The sequence below is a fragment of the Pieris napi genome, chromosome 22, assembly GCF_905475465.1.
Source record: "Pieris napi chromosome 22, ilPieNapi1.2, whole genome shotgun sequence".
NCBI lineage: Eukaryota > Metazoa > Arthropoda > Insecta > Lepidoptera > Pieridae > Pieris > Pieris napi.
The window spans coordinates 8,177,422-8,198,186 of NC_062255.1; the positions used below are offsets into that span (position 1 = coordinate 8,177,422).

Here is a 20,765-nt window from a genome sequence, read left to right on the forward strand (position 1 = left end):
TTTTACAAAATGTGTCATGAATGCGCAGTAGTGTCTAATAGCGCCAAAATGATACGTAAAATCAGCCCGGAAGACTACCGCTGTACACTCCAATAGCGATAGCAATACCGATGTCTTTGTATCCAATTTCCATGCAGATACCTCTTTCGTTGATGTCGCCATATTATGATCGAGCGGTTCAAAAACCTAACATTGAAATCGGAATGGCAATGGCTATCGCTATTGGAAGTTCTGGTTTTAGTTATCTTCAAAATAATATTTTATTCCATATTTATATTGGTATTTGATGGTTTATAATACTTAAACATTCCACTCAGGATTTATTCTATTACAAGTATATAAAGTTATCAATAATACATATTATTATCTGTGCCCCTTGGACACGCCTTCTATCGATATCTCTAAATAATTGTACAGGCTTATCTTCAATACCTACGATGCTAATAGGTATATAGATAACTATTGGTAGATAACTTATAATACCTATAAGTGTTATCTATAAAATTCCAAAGCTTATCAATTCTATGTGCTTATAACATCTTAATATAAAACCGAATTTTATTTAATCTATGTCTTAATATAAGGTAAATCAATCGAAACCGCTTTATTTAATTAAAAAATACTTGGTGTAGAAATTATTATTTAAAAGTAGTATAGAACATTACTTAATTCTACTATTTAAACAGAAATTATTCTTATAGTTGCAGCATAAATATGAAATGAAATAAATATCGAACGCATCTGTGTTTAATATAGTTTCGTAGGTAACCAGTGTTGCCCACTCGGAGGTACGCAAATTACAAATGTGTACTGACAGATGAATAGAATAGTTTTTCCATCAGCGTTTTGTTTTAAAAACAAAGAAGCGCAAGAGTTGGTTGGCTGATGAATCCAAAGTTCTGCCATCTGGTGGCGAAAGCACTGAGTGTCCAATAGTCCGCGTAACGTATCTGGCGGTTGCTAGGAGCGCCATTAAATTAATTTATACTTTTACTTTTACAGATACAAACTTTTGAGAACAGCTCTTAAAAGATCTAAAAAGGACGGAGTATCTTCGTTGAAATTCAAAGTCATTTCAATCACCCTTTTACATCTGTATACTCATATAGTAATCGATATAAATCCAAACAAAGAAATTGTACAGGAAATATATTTTAAATGAAAGGTCAATGAACAAAACAGTTTGAAAATTAGGTAAGGAGACAAGACTGCGATTAAACTAACTTATTGTTTAGTATAACTATAACTACACCGACTGTTTTATTATTAAACTGTCATGATTTTTATTTAAGAATATCAAACAATGCTATGTTTTTTCTAACATCGGGTAAATTTTGTAATTTAGACCTGAAACGGAACGTACAGGCGCAGTAATTTATCAAAGCGCCGGTGTGTTGCCCATTTATTAAAGTCCCAGGAAATAAAGAGCAAAATAGTGCGAACATTAATGTTAGTATAATATTTCATATTATTCAGAACTTCATTAGTCATATAGCTGATGAATACAAGCATACAAAGTCCGAAAATATTGATCCAACAGTGCAAGAATAACTGTTGTCTTCTCTACATTGCTCAAAACAATTACGTAATTTTCTCGTATTTGCTTCTCATGAAGATTTAAGTTTGTAAAATCGTTGCCTATATTTATTTTAAAATTGAAAATCAACTGTAGCAACATTTATATCTGCAGTGGTGTATGACAGCTTGAACTTTGACAGATTGACAAAGCCAAGAAACGTAAAACGTCAGTTTAGTACTGCAGCTTGCGCTGGGTGACCGACGAGTGCGTTTCCGTTATCATTTATAATTCCGCACTTTCACCGTATTTCCATTATTTATTAATTTTATAAATATTCGGGTCGTATTTAGTTCAGTGTAAATTAAAATAATTAATACTCAAAACTGTGTGTTTACGAAGTGGGCATAACATAATTTTTTTTGCTGAACTGTCTGGTTTTTAGTGCATATTTTCACCCTTTTTTGGCACAAGATATTTGAAAGCCAATATCGAAGAATTATAAAGGTCAGTATGAAAGATTTATACCTCATACTTAATGTAAACATCGAATATATCGCCGCTCAGGGTATAATCTAATTTTAGATTGTTTCCAGTGAGGGATAAGTATGTAAATAAATTATGTTCAATGTCATTTTAGAACATATTATGTTTGGCAAAGAGATATTTTTTAATTATAAGAAATTAAATGCGTATCTTATTAAAGCCTACTTCGAATGTCAACTTTAGAAAGATTATATTTTCCACCCATAAAAATTACTTTCACTAAAACTTAACTTTTTAATATGAATTCTAGTGCAAACATAACTTAAATATTTAAAATTTCTACTTTTACTTTTTTTAAAACACTGAAATGGATGTTCTTCAATTCCATACTTATTCTTACTGTAATAAAAGAAATGAAATGAATTTTAATAATTATTATCTTCTCCGTTATATATTAAGAGATTATAAGAGATAAGAGAGTTGCTTAGTGCACACCTAAGATAGTCAACAGGCTAGACTCAATAGTCCTAAGACTAACTGTTAAGTATCGGCTACTGGTGATACAGGTCAAACTCATGTTTTTTACTGGTTATTTTTAAATAGGACAGACCCAATTCCTTTTAAGAAATATTTTTTATCAATGTGATTTCACTGACCTATGTTAATGATCTACTGTGAAGGGTTTAGCTGATAAGAAATTGCTGAATTATTCCATACAGCTATAATGAATTTGATTTGATAGATAAAAAGTCGTAGGTCTCAAAGGAAAGCTACTGATAGGCTATTTATAAATATTCTGGCGACACAAAGAGATATTTATAGTTAGCAATACTACATATTGAAATGACCTTAACTGTATATCTTGATTTGTACCTCTGAGGAAGTGACCTATTGAGTTAAAAGTGGTCACCTAGAGCATTTATATATGATACTATAATTCTACGAGGACTTCTTAAATTTCCTTCAACAAACTAACTCCTATCTTGATTAAAAATTAACCAATAAAATAAAGTTTAAAACATACCATTGCTTACCTAAAAATTTTTAGACTGATTTTTTGCTAAAAAGGGTAATTTTTATTTTTTATAAAGCAATAATTTTTATGCTTGCAAGAACGCTCATATCATTGTTTTTAAGTTTAACCTCAATCGGATGGTAGATAAATTTTGTATTTATGTTTTTCAATAGAAAGCTTTAACAGAAATCTCTGCATCGGCTCTTTACCTCATAATTTAAACAGTCATAATTTTGAGCATCACTTAAAATTTATCAAGCTGTCTTTTACCTAAACTAAATATACAAGGTTTGTTTACTATTCATTGAGAATATGTCCCATCTTATATTTTTATCTCCAATTGCTATCTAATCTTCCTAATACCTTAATTACATGTTTATTTAACTCATTTTATTAATTATTTTCTAAAAATGTTTCAGAGTTCCCTTCCTAAGAAGATCCCTTCCTATTTCCCAATGCATGGATAATGGCGGGCTTTAAACAAAAATTATTAGTAATCATATCATTCATATTTGCTTGTATCATTACATATAGTTTATACTTAAACATTTTCGAGAAATATACGATAAAAAAGTTAAATTTACCAGGTTATATTTTGATCATCTGAAACGCGTCTTGTTGTTTGAACTTTTTCTACTTGATTTTCGCTTTTCGACGCACTTCAAAGAATGAGGCAGGCAGTCGTCCGGAAAATTAGGCGCCGATTTTTTACCGAGTTGTGTATTTCCAAGATTTTCTATAATACTGTTGAATATTACGTAATATATTTTAAATTTTATTTAATATATTTTATAACTTGTAATTGAAAATAAATAATTGTGAATGGTGCCTTTGTGTTGTCAATTATATTCTTGCTAGGATTTTAAATATTTCTATTGTAAACTGACCTTGTTACTGATTGCGTCGTTAAGTACGTCTCACGGTAAGTCTTTATTAGACAGATGGAATTTGTTTACGAATTTAAAAGATATTAAAACAAATATAAATACAAAAGTGTTGAGTTCTTCGATCCACTTAGGCTTTAAACGGGGAATTCACATACAGATTATCGGCGTAACCAATTATTTTTGCCAAAAAGTTTTTAATGAAAATTTAAGTAATTTTACCTGTTCGAATCTAACTCTAGTTCTAGTCTAGAGTTAAGATAGTTGATCGCCTTGTCCCGCTCTGTGACGATAATCAAACGTATGTTGACTAAATGCTTTAAATTAGTTCGACACGAATGCGAAAATTATTTAAGTTCATATTATGTTAACCTTGGTTCTACAATTTACAGTTGACACTTGTGTAATAAACATTGTGTTATCTTAATGCATACTTAGAATAGTCGTATTGTAAATGTTTAGAGTGGGTCTTAAAAGATTCGACTTTTATTTTTATGTCTCAGAGTAATGTAGTCACTCTTACAATAAACATAAGTACAGTCAGTTAGTTACCGTTATATAATAATAAATGTATGGGAGGCTACAGCAAAGCTCCGTGTGTGGATATTTGGAATTAAGCGGAATCACAAGACGACGAATGCGTTCATACTGGAAGTAACTAACATTATAATATTAATAAAACACATACCTACTACAAATATACAAATCATGTACCTACCTAAAATCAGGACCGAATACGGTGTCAAAAATATAACTTATTTCGGATCGATTGTTTACAATAGTTTGCCTCCTGGGGTGTAGTAGCAGTGGTCCCGTTCCAAATACGCTTGCGAAGTTTTTAACTTCGATGCTTTTAGCGTAAGACGGTTTTACAGCGTTTTTAATGAGAATAAACTTCTTTAAACCTAATGTTTACGACAACTACTAAATTATTCATATATTTTTAAATTAAATATATTTGTTGATTTATATTTACTATGTATCTACTGTGGGATATTTACAATGAAATTACATAGGTATATAGAAACTAGCTGACCCGGTAAATGTTTGTTTTGCCATATATATTACCTATTACTAGGAAAAAAGTTTTTAGTTCAATAAAAATAGGAGTTGATCGTAGAGGGGTTCAAATTAGGGCTTGTATGTATTTTTGTATGCTGTCTCATAAAGAAATAAAAACAAAAAATAAAAAAAACTATTTTTTAGAGTGGACCGTGGACACCCCTTATCACTTAGGGGTTTGAAAGATAGATAGTAGCCGATTCTCAGACTTACTGAATATGCATTAAAAATTTCATAAGAATCGGTCGTGCCGTTTCGGAGAGTATGGGAACAAACATTGTGACACGAGAATTTTATATATTAGATATTATGTAGATGACTTAAAACATCAGTCGCGTGCTGCTAATTATACGACTGTGCTATTATCATTTATCTGTCATGTTTGTCTTCTTTTCCTTACGCATCGCAGAGTCTAATCAACGAAATTTAGTCAGCTGGCGTTTTTTATAAGGTATTATCCTTTGTTTTATAAATGGTAACAACTGATGAATTCTTAATTTCTCCCACAAAACAACAAAAATACAAAAAAACTATACCAAGTATATGTGCGAAGCGTATATTATGTCATTGTCTATTTTCCTTATTCGTAAATGAATTAAGCAATTATGCAAAAATGCTAACGATGTGGAAAATACCACCTTTATGCAACTCTACAATGGAAGTGTAACGAGGTTAAAAAATTTCCACTCGGCTCGCCGTTAAATTGTAGGCTTTCATGCAATAAGAAAATTTTCTCGATTCCCTTTTTCAGTATAACCTAAAAACCTATTTACTATGAGCCCTGTATAGGAAGCCGTGTTAAGTTAAAAATACCGTTTTCGTAGATCAAAGACTTAGAAAGTACTTAGAACGGGAACGCTACGAAAAACTTTTTAGGAAACAATAAAATTTGGAAAGAATTCGTGCGTTTGAAAGGCTTCAGGGGATCATCCGAATTTCATTTATTCAATATATGTATACTTTTTGGTGAATTACCACCAAATAAAAATTAAAAAACTATTTATTTGGTTGTCTATCAGATACTCTAAGCGACGGTTTTAATTTTAATGATAAGAGCAAGATGAAATAAAGGGCAAATTTATTTTGATTCGTGGTTGGCCACTTATATTATCAATTACACAAAAAACTAGGTATTCTCATGTAAATAAAAAATAATTTTTGTAATGAGAAACAAAGTTCTTTAAACATTATTCATTGCGGTTTCTTTAGTGATTTGTATCTTGAATCTTGGCGAAATAATAATTCTTTCGTGTAGGCACACGACTCAAATCTATAAAGACTAACGGGTGACCCTTTTTTTTTATTGAGGGGAATGCATTTCCGCACAGAGTGTGGGATTTGCTCTAAAAGCCATACCCACTCCCACCTATCTACTATCTACTATCTCCCACCAATCACGTCACTGTTTCGGTAACTTGGGGTCGCGTAAGCGTTCTACCAAGAGAAACGGGTGACCCTGTGAAGCAGACACGAGTGTGTTACCATGCATATGTAATTTAAAAAACGTACCAATAAACTCAAGCGGGATTAAGAGTACATATGCCATATGGAAACCGAGAAGTGTGTCGTAATTGTTATGTAAAAATGAAAGTATTGAAACATTAATTAGTTGCGGCTTCGGTCCTCGCACATATCACACTACTTCAAGCGAACTAATAATATTACCTGACTATTTTAGACTTGCACTATTTCATTATTATATTAATTGATTTAAAAGGTAAACAAGGATGGCGTTCTTTTTACCACGGACAAGGTAAATATTGAAGAGTTAAGAGTGAATGAAATTGTGACTTGTTTAGGACTTGTGTAGTTGCGAAGTTTTAAAATTGACTATTTACATTTGATGAATGTTTATTAATATTATGTATAAATACAATAAAAACTAAACACGTACTGTATCCAAAAAAATACGTTATAATACATATGTACCTACAAAACAATTATATTAGAAAAAGGTTGAATTCAATTTTTTTGCCCTTTCACAGATCACAAATCATTCTCCACTCTATAGCTCTTTGACTACATCCTTACAATATTTCAACGGTAATAGAATATTGAAATGTCAAACTGCCATTTTATTTGGAATCTCTATATTTTATGCATGGACGTTTTGTGACGATTTTGTGAATTTTTATTTAAAACGTTCACGTCAACGTCGTGTTGTGTTTCTTTTTAATTAATAGTCGGTATCCAATTTTAACAAAAAAAAAAATAATAATAATATTTATTTTTTTAATTAAATATATTTGTTGCCATTATATTAACTTTATCTATGGACGTATGTAGATGACTTCATACATCGCTCGCGTGTTGCTAATTATATGCATCGTATTTGATGTTTTCTTTGGCGCCTAATATGTTGTCAATGAAAATAGAAGGAAATGTTTACATTTCATTGGTATGCAAACCTAATAAATTTTGACGTCAAGAAAGTAAGATATAGACTATCTTCATTATACAGTCTATAATAAACGTCGAGTCAATATAATCGTGCTTCAAGGATATTTTTTTTAATACATATTTACCTCCTAATCTTGGGAACTATCTAACTTATCTTGGAATCTTTTAGAAAATGTTGTCAATGTAAATTTGATAAATGTTGCCTACATTAATAAATTATACTTTTATTTTTTCTTAATAAATAGTTAAATAAATTGTCTATGGATCGAGTCTTTTAAAAAAGGTCTAGCTCTATGTTTATTAAGTGATAATTTTATGAAAGATATTAATGATATGAATAATGTATGATATTCTGTAACTAATTTGGAGCTTGATAAAATAAAATGATATATGTATTATAATTTCGGCTTTCGAGATTTTTTACCTGTGAGACTCGTATCTGAATAACACCTATGTACAGTTGTAAGTCACACAGTTACATACTTGAGAATAACTTATAAAATAATCAATTCAGACTTGAGCGTCTGTCGAACTAAACATACACATAACGATGTTAGGTGAACTGAAAGAAAAGAGCGTATCAATTCTTAAAAAGCCCGCCAACTCACTTGCTAGCCTTCTGCTGCGGCTGCAAGATTCTCCACTGCTATCCCTTAACATCAATAGCGTCTCCTGCCCGTTTGCACTCGTGTCTAAAGAAAATAAATAAATAAAGAAATAGGATTAATGATCGACTAAATTAGTGCGCACTTTGTTATATATCTTATTCGCGAACAATAAGGTTCGTTTTGTAGTTTTCTGAATCTCTACATGTGACACTCTGTGTGGCCACGTAAGTTGCTTTAGAATAAAACAATAACAAATTATATCCTTAAACTAAAACAATAACCTATTCATAATCATTACTCTCAAATGGCTATTTAATCCGTATCACTCTCGTGACATTGCATAAATAAATGAACGTGACAAAACACTTCTTAACTAATTAGTATAATAATAAGAACAAATGTGTTTTGAGAAAGACCTAAGAAAATACATCGAAAGTCGGCAACACTGGCGGCAGAATAATGGCTGTCATACAAATTTTGTATGTAAATTATATTTAATTTATAGATCATATTATTAGATAAACAGCAAGTCTGGGTTAGCTATAACAGTTCGAAACAACTTTTGGTACTAGAATGCACAGGTTGCAACAATAGTCATAATACTCTGTGGTCAGCACAGAACGTTATTGAAATGGAGCACTCTATGGTAATAATTTATTCGATAAATTGCAGAAAGATCAACATTTAGGCGAAACCAATTTTGGTGCCGTCGATTACATAACGGGTGACAAACTCTCTATCGGTAGGTACTATAGTGAAGTTTAATACATCAAATTTTACTGATGGCTTCATTTACAGTAGACGGCCGATAGCACTTTCAATTTACCAACCATTGTTCAAGCTACATGTCAACATGGCGTTTCAATTCCATTATACGGTGTTGCAAGTGATTAAATCGTAGTTTTTAAATGTAATGTTTTTTTATATGTAAACCCTGTTGTAATATTTTGAAATAGAGAATTTTTATTTAGGTAATGGTAGGGGAGCCCAAGAGGGGATTTCGGGATTACTAAAGTGCGGCAGATTAATATATAGGGGGATACCTTGTACCCGGTTAAGTACCTCCACAAAATATGAGGCCCATATATAAGGCCGCACGTGAAGGAGACAAGATCAGTTTAGTAAAAAAAAATTGACCATCAGAAATTCCCGAGCGCGTCAGATTAAGGTAGGGTGAGTTAATTACATCCTAAAAAGTGTATATTCCACTAATCTGACAATTTGAGAGTGACGGAAAAAAAGGAGAGGGCAACAAAGTTGTAAAAAAAAAACGTCATCTCGACATTCTCGAGCGTAGCTAATTTTTTTTTTATTTTGAAGGAAATAATTCAAGAATAATGAAAAATATATAATCTGACGATTTCCGCAAGCCGAAATAACAAAAATTCGTCGATAAAGTTAAATGCGTGCAGCTGCGTGATGCCTACATTTCCTTAAACTGATCGGAATCTACTAAACGGCGTTCTAAATATTTCCCTCAAAATTACATTTCCTGTGAATTTGAACCGCTTCGGACCGATAGATTTTGAGAAATTTTGAAAAATCTTAAAAAAATAAGAAATATTTTTTTTTAAAGTGGTTTCTTTATCGATCAATTTCAAAAACAAATCCGCCTTTGAGCTTGAAAAACCACGTCGATCGCCACCAAGCTGGTCAAAAGCGGTTGATTCGTTCGAGAGATATCGTACACGAAAGAAACCCGAAAAAGTGTTTTTTCGGGATTACTCCGAAATTTGTGGTTCGATCAATTAAAATTGCAAAATTATTATATATGAGGATGATAAAACTGCGTCGAATGCCGCCAACCGCGTGAAAATTGCTTGATCCATTCAAAAGTTATTGCGGTTTGAAAATTCCAAAAATAGTGTTCTATGAAACTTCTATCAGACTTTCGAGCTGGGAGAACTCAAATGCATAGAAATGTTATTTCTTTGAACTCAGCGAGCTCAAAATATCAATTTTAAGCGCCCAGGAATGGAATTAGCGGGATGTTGCAGGGATGGTGAACCCATTTACCCAAACCCACCCTTTAGGTGAACCGTTTTTCTATTTTTTTTTGTCAGATCAGGCGAATCCCTCTAGATAATCGTCAGATTATGAGACAGTACGTTTAGAACATAAAGATGAACCACATATATCTTAATCTGACGCGCTTGAGTATTTCAAAATTGCGATTTTTTTTTGCAAATTAAGAAAATGGCTGTGGGTTTGCGTCCCATCGAAATCGTCAGATTAGTGAATGAGAGCTTTTTTTTGGTTCACTTAACACTCCCTTAGAAAATCTGACGCGCTCGATAATTTTTTTTTTTTTTAATTTTCAACCCTTAAATACAACCACCCGCATCATGCAAACGATCAGATTAACATACGATCATTATTAAAAATACGTAGGGCATAGATGCTATCAATATCTGACGCGCTCGAGGATGTCCATGCAACAGTTTTTTTTTACATATTTAACTATCTATAGCCGCTTCCCCCACCGATGAAAAGGAATTTATCATATAACATTTTTTTCTTCTTTTTATCTAAGCTTTGCATCCCAATAGGTCTCTACGACGCTCGAGTAAATCCCCATTTAGCATCGTGGGCTCCCCTACCATAAGTAATAAGTAATTATTTTAAATAAAAGCAACTTTAACATTTACCGAGTATTTGCTTATATTATGGTAAGTGAAAAGCTTTGTTTCAGGTATGTGGAGTTTTTCTTCTGCTATACGAAGTATAAATTAAACTATGTATTTTTGTATAAATACATATATATTTAAGATTATGTAGTTTGAAAAAGCTTAGTTTTTTGTGAATCATTTTTGTAATCTTAAAGAAAAAAGATTTAAGTGCTGTTGGAGAGAGTGCAAAAATGAACCTTGTTTTCATCAGCTTTATTACTTCCTAAGTACTAAAAAAAATAACCTTAAATATATCTAAAGTCACAATTTAGTTTTGGGAACTGTCAAAACGGTAGGTTTTAGTTATAGGATCTGTCAGATACGAGTTTAGGGTTTCCAAGATGGACTCCTAACAACGTAAGACGTGGCTTCGGGCTTTAAAAATACCAACTTTCTCTAATTATTACCAAGAACAAGACCTGGCTGTATGGACTAAAGCCTTGCCCATTAGGGATAAATTACTACTATCATCATTTAAGATCTGTCAAATATTTTTTTGCCATTTTGTTTGCCTTTCCCATTAGGGATAAATTAATATAATCATTTGCCACTTTGACAGCGCTTAAGACGATATTGCTATAATTTTGTTCCAACAACTATAAAATGATCGGATACGTTAACAACTACTTAGTTCTAGAGGTGAGATAAATCTAATAAAAATATTAATAATATTCAATAGCGGAGTTATATTTTACCTATTGTCCTTTGCTATTATGGAAATACAGTTTATTATAGCGGTATAATTAGCCACGCAGAGGTTAGAATTAATGATGCAAATTAATATGCACTTTAACGTTTGTGTAGGAAGTTTCTAGATTTCATTCAATAAGAACTGTTACAAGGAAAACATTCACAAGGATAATATTATTAGTTTAAGATACGTTTAGAACTATGATACGTCATGTATGAAAATACAACCAAGCCGGTTTGATTATATAATTTAAAGACTTGTGTATTTTTTAGTAGTTTTATTTTATAACCTGCAACTACTCTCAAATACATACAATAGTATAGGCAATGTGTATTCTTTTACGATATATTGTTTTATAAAGAACCTTTGAACACGAAACAACACGACGCACTAGGGATTTCATAGATTAGGTTTAGTAAGAGCGTATTTTCCGTCATTACATAACTATTTTTATGATGATAAGTATATTAAATTATATATTCTAGCCTTGTTTTCTGTGTCTGTTTCATTAATATTTTTTCTTAAAAGGTAAGTTTGATCGCCTGCGCTTGACACACGTCGAATTTTGAGTCTATGACATCGGCATTAACGCGACTTGACAGCGAACACATGTCTTGAGAGATGTGAAACGTATATCTGTGGCGTTGTAAGATTACATATTTTTACGTTGACACTACGTATATACACTTTTGCAAAGCTTTGATAGACTAAGCTATCTAAATATTATAGCTAGAGCTATAAAATATTGCGCAGTATGTTTCCGCAGTGCTATGAGCTAATATCAATAACCATGCGGTCTCCTGCCAATTATTAATACCGAAATTACTATTAAAATGACGCTGTCGAGTCCAAGAATCGATTCTGAGTTATACACTTATAAAATATACAATGAAGATGGTAAGAAGTTAATCTTAATATCCTGTACATATATGGGATATGAAGGGAAAGTACCTTAAATATCACCGACTTATAGGATATTTTACTGAAAGAAGACTTTATGTTTTTTTTAAAAGTTAGTAATTCTGCATTCAAAGATTTTCTAAAAATTACTTGCCTCGTCTGGGAATCGAACCGACTTAAATGTAAAAAAAGACACCCCTACTTTTATTATGGAATGGCCAAAAACTAATAACTCTTTTTCTTCTCAAACTACTTAACCGATTTCAATCAAATTTGCACGCCGTATGCAACCTGCACGGCTTTCTTAAATGAAGCTGTATTATGCATATGGGTGTGATGTAGGACCTGGAAATTCATGTAACAAATGTTATATCATCGGTAAAAAAATAAGTATATTTTAAAATACTATAAGTCATTGGAAGCTTATCGGTGTTAAATGTAATAAAATTTAATTAGAATTAACTTGACCACAATGAGTAATTTCCTGGTAAAAATGTTTGTTAAATTAACAATTTCACTTAAATGTTCAGTGCCTTATTTTATATTTGCAACAGATGTATTAAAGATTTTTAGTTTTAAGACAACTTAGTCAAATTTGAGAGCAGTGTTGGCCTAGTGGCTTCAGCGTGCGACTCTCATACCTGAGGTCGTAGATTCGATCCCCGGCTGTGCACCAATGGACTTTCTTTCTATGTGCGTATTTAACATTTGCTTGGAATTAACGGTGATGGAAAACATCGTGAGGAAACCGACACGTCTTAGACCCCAAAAGTCGACGGCGTGTGTCAGCCACTAGAGGCTGATCACCTACATGCCTATTAGATTTAAAAATGATCATGAAACAGATTCAGAAATCTGTGGCCAAGAGCTAAAGAGGTTGTAGCGCCACTGATTTATTTATTTTTAATTTAGTAAAATTTTTTATCAACGGTTTGCAACAATAATTTTATATTTATAGATTATTTTGAGTACTTATTAATTTCCGTTGTGACCTCACTTTATGATTACTATGCAATGGGCGTTGACAGCCGTCTGATTCCGTTTTCGTTCTGAATTATTAAAATTGGACCTGTCAAAAGGGATGACATGCGTCATGATAGGATGTTCTATTTTTAAACGACTTAAAGACAAAATATGTCATTGGGCTCTTAGAATAACATATTTTATTGTTCAATTCATTGTTTTTTGAGTCATGAGTTGAGATTGTTGTAGTGGGAGGCACCTTCTGTGCCTACTCGTAACAGTTTCATTTCCTCCGGAATTTAAACTGTGGGCATCCATGTTTTAAGCCATCTGCATGAACCACTAAGCCATAATAATGTACTGTTATGAAACTAAACTAGACTATCATAAGTGTGAAATAATCTCGTTTCTGATAAAGTAGTACAATATGTGATGATTCGTAAAACAAAACACTTAAATAAAAACAATTGAATTATACAAAAACATTTAAAGACTAATATATAATAATAATAATACCCGAAAAATGAAAATTAAAGCGGAATTAAACCTATTTTTAACACATATAGTCACAAAAATTGTCGCCCGTTTTCATAAAAAATAAATATAATTGCCCGTTTTACGAAGTGTTAATCTCTTTTATAGCAGCGTAATCACAATACGACACTATCATTGGTAACATTTTATCACGAAAGATAGCATTATGTATATATTATGTGTAAAGTATAACGGAATTTATCAGAAAATATAAAGTTTTTATCTGTATTTATAATCTGCAATACCGACTGTCGATTTGAGATTGATATTGATCGACTTTTCTTTGATAAACTTCATCCCATAATGAATAATGATTTTTAAGTAGGTCAACACATCTCTTTGAAGAATTAAAAGATTTTTTAGAATTAAAATAATATCTTCTCCCCCCTGGACCGCGGAAGCGTTTAGACGTGTGCATTCTATTTGTTTTATAACTTAAAAATCAAATTAAAAATAAATTCCGTGCGAATAAATTAAGGTGTGTACCAGGAGCGCATGAGTTGCGTTGCAGTAAGTGCATCTGTGCGAACGTGACAACACTTGTGAGACAGCTTAAGTTGTACGCTCCGTCTGCGCGCATCATCGATACGCAAGCTTTGTAAGTTGCCGTAATTCATAAGCGATAGCGGGTAGCGGAAATTTATAGGGGGCTGGTCCAAGTTTATTTTTTCGTGTACTCTGGTGTCATCTTTTGTCAGAAATATGCCTCTTAAGCGCACACCTCCCAGCACCCCCACTCCCGAAGACTTAAAGGAAGCTAGGTTAAACGCGCCGAAAGCTTCTTTTTCGGGCTCCGCGCCAGATTTATCTAATGAGGAGCGAAGCAATGTAACTATGAGGCGCAAGCAGGATGAGTCCTATATTAAAAAATTCATAACCGAAATTAAGGATATGCTTGCTAAAGCAAACTCTCAAAATGAAAGTAAATTCACCTCCTTGCAATCCTCCATGAGAGAAATCTTGACACAAAATACAGAAATAAAAGACTCCATTGCTTTTGTTTCTAAGCAGTACGAAGATATGAAAGCTAAATACGAGAAGTTGGAAAAACAGAGGAATGAAGATCGTCTGCATATTGATCAGCTTGAAAAGAAAATCGAGTCGCTGGAACGAACGTCTGCCTCAACTAAACTTGAACTAAGAAATATTCCTAAGATTACCGGTGAAAATAAGGATAGTTTATGTAAAATTGCTTCAAAAGCTGCAGATGTTATTGATTTTCCCATACAGAAACAGGATATTAAGGATATTTATCGTACAAAAAGTAAAACTGGACATGGAGCAATTATTGTGGAATTGGGCAGCGTTATATTGAAAGATGGTATTATTGAAAAGGCACGCAAATTTAACAAAATGAATTCTGCTAACAAATTGAACACGGCACACTTAAGTTTGGAAGGACCAGCAAAGCCATTTTTTATTTCAGAATGTCTATCACCCTGCGGAAAACGATTAAATTATCTGGCTCGTGCATTTGCTCAGGAAAATGGATATAAATTCTGCTGGACCTCATTTGGAAGAACCTACCTGAGACAAGATGAAGGTAAACGGCATATTAGAATTGATAGTGAGGGTGATTTAAATAAACTTCGTCTAAAACAATGACTTTTTGAGGCCCCCAGGAAACTCCGCCGGCCTACGATAACTTTCCTGTTTGTGAAAATCCGGCACTTAATTATTGTTTTTATAGATATTATTTTATTTTTTTATATATTATATTATTGTTTTACTTTATATACATACTTATACTCTGTTCATTGTATTGTATTTTACATAACTGAAAAATTATACATTCTTAGTCTAGTGATCATGTTGAAATCGAGATCTTATCTTTGTAAAAATGTCAGCATTTCTCAGACACGAGTAGCTGCGACAAAAAGCTTAATATTTTACAAATGGCTAGATTTATTGATAATATAAATAATGATATTGATAATATAACAGTGGCAACTGCCTACAGTTGTGACATAAATAATTGTAATGATTTAGTAAAAAAATCAGGAAACTCCCTAAAAATTATAACACAAAATATCCGTAGCGTTTACAAAAATATTGATGCATTCTTGGCCCATATAGCTCGTCTGTACTTTGATCCAGATATAATAATTTTAACTGAATGCTGGTTAAACGATAATAAACCCATACCCAGTCTCAAGGATTATAATTCTTATTTCACAAAAAAATGCTTAAATCAAAGTGACGGTATTATAATTTATGCTAAACAAAATATAAATTGCGAAATTGAAGAACCTAATCCTAAAGATGCTAACTTTCTGCTAGCTAAAATAGTACCAGATATTGTACTTTTAGCTATTTATAGATCACCATCCTTTTACTACACTGAGCGCTTTTTGAATGCTTTGAATGATATTGTTAAATCTATAAAATCGTAAAAAGAATATATTTTTAATAGGTGATATAAATATCGATATAAAACCTGGAAACGGTGACAGAAACAGTAACTCTTACTTAAATTTAACCAGCGAATTGGGTTTTCTGCCAGGCCACACATATCCAACACGATTAAGCAATTGTCTCGATCATGTAATGGTTAAAACTGTTTTACAAACTAGTGTTATAGTTATAAACTCCACCGTAACTGATCACGACTCTATTCTAGTAAATCTATCCCTTAACAGTAAACGGACTAATACTCAGTGCCCTTCCATTGTTGAAAGAGTAAATTTTAGTGAAGCTATAAAATATGTTGAATTGGCTGATTTTACTTTTATGACTAACAAGCAAGACGCCGAGTCTGCTGCGACTCGATTTGTTGAAATTCTGTCATCTGCTATTAAAGCTAACACTGAAAAAGTCCGTGTACCCAGGCGCAAAAAATCTCTTAAGCCCTGGATGACTCCGGGCCTACTTCGCTGTATCCGTCACCGGGATAAACTGCATCTTAATTTAAAAAGGGACCCCCAAAATGAAATTCTTAAAATAACCTATAAAAGGTACAGGAATTTTTGTTGCTCATTACTTAGAAAATTGAAGCGCGAACACGATAAATTCTTATTAAAAAGTGCAAAATCAAATAAAGAAACCTGGGCTGCAATAAAATATGTCACCGATAGTTCAAGTAAAAAATCTTCTGCCGATGAGTTAATTAGGAATTGTAACGCATTGGATGCGGTTGAGGACATAAATAGTTATTTTTCTAATGTTGGTAGAGAGCTAGCTGAAAAACTTACAGGGTGTAAGTATAACTACATATGTACAAGATCTAATTGCTTGACTAACTCCTTCGTACTAATGCCACCAGATGAGGTTGAGGTGGAATCTCTCATCTTAAGCTTAAAAAATGATTGTGCCACTGGTTGGGACTCTATACCAGCTCGATTTCTAAAAATGGTAAGACATGTCATTGTATCGCCGCTTACTATCTTGTTTCAGACATGTTTTAGGGAAGGCTGCTTTCCAAAAGTCTTTAAAAGGTCTCTCATTACTCCTGTTCACAAGGGTGGGGCACGGGATTGTGTTGCAAACTACAGACCGATTTCTGTGCTTACAGCACTATCAAAAATCCTAGAAAAGATGCTTAACGTGAGGTTAATACAGTTTTTAAATCGGTACAATATTCTGTCCAGCTCACAATTTGGTTTCAGAATGGGTATGTCAACAGAAGACGCTGTGGGTAGCTTGATTGAGTTTGTCACAGAAAAACTTGACAGGAAACAAAAGTGCCTTGGTGTCTTCCTCGATCTTGCCAAGGCATTTGATACCGTCTCAATACCTATACTTGTGGACAAATTGGAGCGAATTGGAATAAGAGACTCAGCCCTGCTTATTTTTAAAGATTTCCTTAGTGGTCGGGTGCAAAGGGTTAAGATTAATAATCATATTAGTTCCGACGCAAATGTAACTTTTGGAGTTCCGCAAGGCAGTATTCTTGGTCCAAGTCTTTTTCTTATTTACATAAACGACCTATGTAATATGTCCCTAACTAGTTGCAGGTTGTTTACCTATGCCGATGATACGGCTATAGTTTTTTATGGGGACACCTGGACCGAGATACAAAATATTGCCGAAAGCGGACTGCAGAAGGTGGCTAGATGGCTCAGGGAAAATTTACTTACTTTAAATATTTCTAAAACTTCGTATATTCAGTTCCAAACTATTAATTCCCATATGACTGATATTAATCTTAAAATACACATATGTGTCTCTGAGCGCAATTGTACTTGCATTAATATAACAAAATCCAATACCATTAAATACCTCGGTATCGAATTAGATAATAAATTGAGTTGGCTTCCTCACATTGAGATTATAACGGCACGCACGCGAAAACTAATCTGGACATTCAAAAAATTACGTTATGCCGCGGAATTTGAACTACTCCGCACTGTTTACTTTGCCTTAGTAAAATCGGTTATTGGATACTGCGTGAGCGTGTGGGGTGGAGCGTGCAAGTCACATCTAATTCAGCTTGAAAGAGCTCACAGATCTTTACTAAAAGTAATGACTTTCAAACCCTACAGATTTTCAACCACACTTTTATATAAACAGTGTGAGCTCCTCAGTGTTAGACAGTTATTCGTCTTTAATATAATAGCCAAACAACATGTCCATACCCCTTATAACCCAGAGGTTTGCAGTAACAAACGCTGTATACCAAATGTACTCCCCACAGCAAAATTCCGTACTACCTTCGCAAGGCGACAACGAGCATTTCTCTCAGTCTTTCTATATAATAAAATAAACAAAAAATTAAATTTCTACCCTCTTTCACTACATGACTGCAAATCAATTGTTAAGACTTGGCTTTTGTCTTTAAATTATGAGGAAACAGAAGATCTATTTAACTAACATGCTACAATAATATTTTAGTTATTTTGATTCATTAATTATGTGTATAATTTATATATTTATACTAGTGTTACATATACCCATATGTAAAATGTATAATTATGTATATTTATGTATTTATGTATTATGTATATTTATGTATTTTAGTATTTTATGTGTATGTACCTATTTTATTACCTATTATATTCATTGTAATTTATACTGAAACATTTTTTTTAATATATGTTATTTTGTTTAAGTATATTATGTGTAAGAAGATAATTAGATGTAATATCTGGAATTTACAAATGTCTATAAAAAGTATTGTCTTGTAAAATTTTGAATAAGCTCTCTTGACACTTGTTACGAATTATATTGGGAGAAGCCACTGACTCCTGAGATACAGGCACTAAAGCCTAGTTTAGGTGTCAGAGTCTTCATAGGATTTCTGTAATTACAAATATGTCAATAAAGATTATTATTATTATTATTATTATTAAAATATCAACGGAGTTTAAGGTGTCAACGGGGTGAGACTATGTTAGTCTGTACAGTAAGAGAACCGACATGTCAGCGCGAACTAATATAATTATTATTTTCTACGCTCATTTATTCACAAGAATTAATTTTAATTTCATATTATGTATTAGGAGTGCTTCCAAACTAACGTGTAACAGTATTGTCATAACAAAAAAATGTGCGTGTACTAGTGTACACACGTTAGAAGTGAAACTTCTTTATGACCTTATTTTTCGAAAAATTATCTATATGCAACTTTTCAGAAATTGGTTAAATTAAGTTAAATTAGATAAAGTTTAACAAAAGGTTTTTAATATCACAGACTTGAATACAAATAATACAATTATTTCATTTTACCTTATTACCACTAAGATTATTACAGAATTTCATAAATTGTAATATAATTTTTAGTATCATTGTTATAGTCATTATAAATTTTTGTTATTAATGGTTTAGTATCTCTTCGAATCAACCGTGGTAGGGACGAGAAAAAGACGCGCGTAACGGTCAAATGTGACGCGTAACCGAAACATGTGACGCGTAACCGAAAAATGTTACACTAAATTTTTTCCAACCTCGATAAAGAAGTTTCACTTCAAAAAGATAATTTAGCACTGCAGCGAACTCTAATTCCACGACAATTATTTTTACCGTACAGACTAGAAGAAAATGTGTTAGTTGAATTTAAACATTTATAATAAATATATCTATTACGTGTGCCAGCGTAATGCGAGCACTTTTGTATATTAATACTAGCTGACCGGGCAAACGTCGTTTTGCAATGTATATCATTTATAATATAAAAAATAGGGGTTAATTGTAGGGATGAAAATTAGGGGTTGTATGTATTTTTGTATGTTGTATCATAAAAAATAGAAATTAAAAATTTTGTCTAAAAAATAAAAAAATTAAATTTAGGGGTGGACTACCCCTAACATTTAGGGGGATGAAAAAATAAATGTTGGCTGATTCTAATAGATACCGGATAAGCACAAAAAATTTCATCAAAATCGGTCAAGCCGTTTCGGAGGAGTATGGCAACGAAAACTGTGACACGAGAATTTTATATATTAGATAAACCTGTAGTTTTGTATGTTTATACTTAACTGGAAATAAATAACAACGCAAAAACACATATATTCCAGTAGATTTCCCAAATGTAAAGGTAATTTTTGGTAAATACTTTGATGAAACGAATTAAATTTACCAGAGACAAATCGCATTACAGATGACAGTCGAATGCCGGACGGCCAAAGTAAATTAAGTTTCAAAGGAATGAATTTTGGGTGTAACGTCGCGTCGAATATATAATAAATCCTCGGATCATTGTGTATCTTATGTCCTAGACATGATTTCCATGAATGATGTGAAAATCATATTTGACCTAGATTTTTAATTAATTTTTTAACCACATGTTGCGACCCTAATTGCCGTATAAACTGCGAGTACGCATTTATTAAAACTAATAAACTTATCTATCTTAATATATATAAATGAAGGAGGAGCTTATCAATTCTATTTTTTTTTTCTTGGACAGTTCACACCAATGGACCTAGTCCCATGCTAAGCTGTTGAAGCTTGTGTTATGGGTACTAGGCAACGGATATACATACATATTATAGATATATAGACATATAAATACATATTTAAACACCCAAGACCTAAGCACAACACCAAATGCTCATCACATCGATGTTTGTCTCAGCCGGGGATCGAACCCGGGACCCATG

General features: G+C 32.5%; 1 protein-coding gene across 1 annotated transcript in view; it reads left to right on the top strand.

Moving 5' to 3' along the window:
• The first annotated feature begins 1,738 nt into the window (after nucleotides 1-1,738).
• Nucleotides 1,739-20,765, top strand: part of LOC125060722 (beta-1,4-N-acetylgalactosaminyltransferase bre-4) — a 130,588-nt gene continuing 111,561 nt past the window's right edge. The window contains exon 1 of the mRNA XM_047665747.1: nucleotides 1,739-2,023. The gene's annotated coding sequence lies outside the window, so the exon portion shown is untranslated. The remainder of the gene's footprint in view (nucleotides 2,024-20,765) is intronic.